At 66.0% G+C, this 2,319-nt stretch overlaps 1 protein-coding gene across 2 annotated transcripts in view; it reads right to left on the bottom strand.

Moving 5' to 3' along the window:
* LOC113217689 (potassium voltage-gated channel subfamily H member 6) overlaps nucleotides 1–2,319 on the bottom strand; it is a 122,764-nt gene that overhangs the window by 76,032 nt on the left and 44,413 nt on the right. The window lies entirely within an intron of this gene.

The following is a 2,319-nucleotide window of genomic DNA, read 5'->3' as shown; positions in this document are numbered from 1 at the left end:
AGCCCCAGCCCCCCCGCGAGTGAAAAGGATCGGAAGGGCGGCGTTCCCGTCATTGGGTAAGAGCGGGCCGGCCCGGACGTAACGAGCCCCAATGATTGGCTGGGCGGCGGTGGACTTCGTGGCCCGCCGGACACAACGACGGGTAGCAAACGCGTAACAGGTACACCGCCGGGTGCACGTGGTGCGCGCCGGGCTAAACAAGCGCTGAGCTGGGCCCCGCCTGCCGTCGGCCGGGACGGGCCGAGGACCTGCGCGATTGACGCCTGGCGTGGCGCGGTCGGGACGCGGGTATTTCGGTGCGACCGTGACGTCACGGACGCGCGCGAAAGAGAGAGAGAATGGGGCGAGGCAGAGGTGGAGACGGTAGGGGTGAGGACAGAGAGTGAATATTTTCGTTGGCTCCGCCACGTCACACCTGAGGGAGATAGCCTAAGGCGCTCGCGTTGTAAAGAGCAAGAGAGGGAGAGAGAGGAGGGAGGGGGAAGGGCAAACGAGATGGCAAAGACGAGGGGGAAGGCGTAGCGAAGAGGATGGAAGGAGAACAAGAAAACGAAAGCGAGGGGAATGGGAGAACGAGAGGACCGGGTTGGAAAGAGGCCGGCAGGCAAACGGGCAGACGACAGCCCAGACAGACGGACGGAAGGAGAAACTGCCGAATATTTTTGCTCGCCAGGAAGCACCTTACATCGGACGGGCCGAAATGCTTTTCACTGGGCAGAAGAAGGCAGGTCCTGGGCTATGCGGGAGGCGGGGGTCAAGAGAGGGGTCGACGGCGCGGGCACATTTCCCGCCACGGGTTGCGCCGTCACGTCTCGGGGGTTCCGGGGAGCCCGCAGCCCTCGCCGGGCTGGTCCAGGCAGCGTCGGCCATTCAGCAGACGAGCGGGGAGCACCCATAGCGGCCGCCCACCGCCGTCGTGATGGCGACAAGCCGTCACCAGAGTCGTTTGTCGCTGTCACCGCCTTCGACTTCCAGATCCATTTCCGCCCGTCGCGGGCGGCGGGCATCTCCTGCTGCTCTCTTGTCCCGCCCCCGTGTCGCGTCCCCATACATCCCTCAAGGCCTGGCGCGAGGCGGCCCGGAGCGACCCGGCCACACAGCCGTCCCTTGTGGGCCCGGGCCCGCCGAGAGGGGAGCGGGGAGCGCCCGCGATGTAGGCAGCGCCCGGCCTCGCGACGCAGCCGTGCGGCCGGGTGGCCTACCCGCCGGGCGCCCCGCTGGAGCCGCCCGGCAGAGGCGCAGCCGCAGCCCGCCGCCATGCGCGTTGTATCTCGCCGCCGCCATGCGCCGCGCTCCTGTGAGGCCAGGCTGTTTATTCTTGAACAGGAAGTGACTTTGACCAGGCGCCCCACGGGGGCGACTGCGTGCGCGGCGGCCTGGGCGCCCAGCCTGCCGTCCTGACATTTGAAATGCAAAGGAAGAGAGGGCGCAGCGAGCGCAGCAAAGGCTTCGGGCCTCGCCACGCGCCGCCACGCCCTGCCACGCCCCGCTGCAGTCAAGGCGCAGTGTGGGCGTAGCGCTGCGGCTGGAATTGGCAGCGATGTAACTAGGCCAGCAGGCGGGCGCCGGGCGGCACCGCCACCTCACAACGGCCAACACCGCGCCCCTCCTCCGCAGTCCACCACGCGCTACCATATCATCACAATCATCATTCCTGTCTCCAATCGACTGTCCCTATCTCTCTCGTTGAAACTTTCAGAGGGCGCCGCGCGCGTGGAAGTCAATAAGTGGGCGAGATATTTGTGTGTCTGTTCGTCTCTCTCACTCGATCGCTCTCCCCGTCTCTCTCTCTCTCTCTCTCTGTCTGTCTCTCCCTCCCCCTCTAATATCCACGTCCGCGCCTCTGGCCGGTAGGAAGGGAAATAATAGAGAGAGGCGTAATAAAATGGATGCCAGCGATGGCTGTGGCCGCCGCCCCGCCGCCCCCCGCGCGTACGAGAATGTCGCCGCTCGATGTGGGACTTCCCTCGCCCGCCCGCTCTGCCCGCGCATACTGCCCCTCCCCGCTGCTACTCGCTTCATTTCCTGCGATTTCGTGCCGGCCGCCGTGCCGTGCACCGCTCGCGGGGAGGTATGGAGAGAGGTTTGTGTCGTGTGAATCCACACGGCAAAATTATGATTTTTTTTTTATTGCGGTACACTTTTTGGTATTCTAATGATTATGTGTCGCGGCGACGCACCGCGCGCCACTCCTCCAGCCCGGCGCTCCTCGCGGCCCCGCGGCCCCGCCCCGGCCCCGCCCGGCCGCCTGTCTGCATTGCATGCAGCGCTGTACACTGCGGCCCTCTGCGGCACGGGGCCGCAGGGCCGAGGTGTAGG

This window comes from Frankliniella occidentalis, unplaced genomic scaffold, assembly GCF_000697945.3.
Source record: "Frankliniella occidentalis isolate FOCC.00 unplaced genomic scaffold, Focc_3.1 Scaffold10, whole genome shotgun sequence".
Classification (NCBI taxonomy): Eukaryota; Metazoa; Arthropoda; class Insecta; order Thysanoptera; family Thripidae; genus Frankliniella; species Frankliniella occidentalis.
Note: the sequence above shows the minus strand (reverse complement) of the source record. Positions and strands in the feature narration are given on the sequence as shown.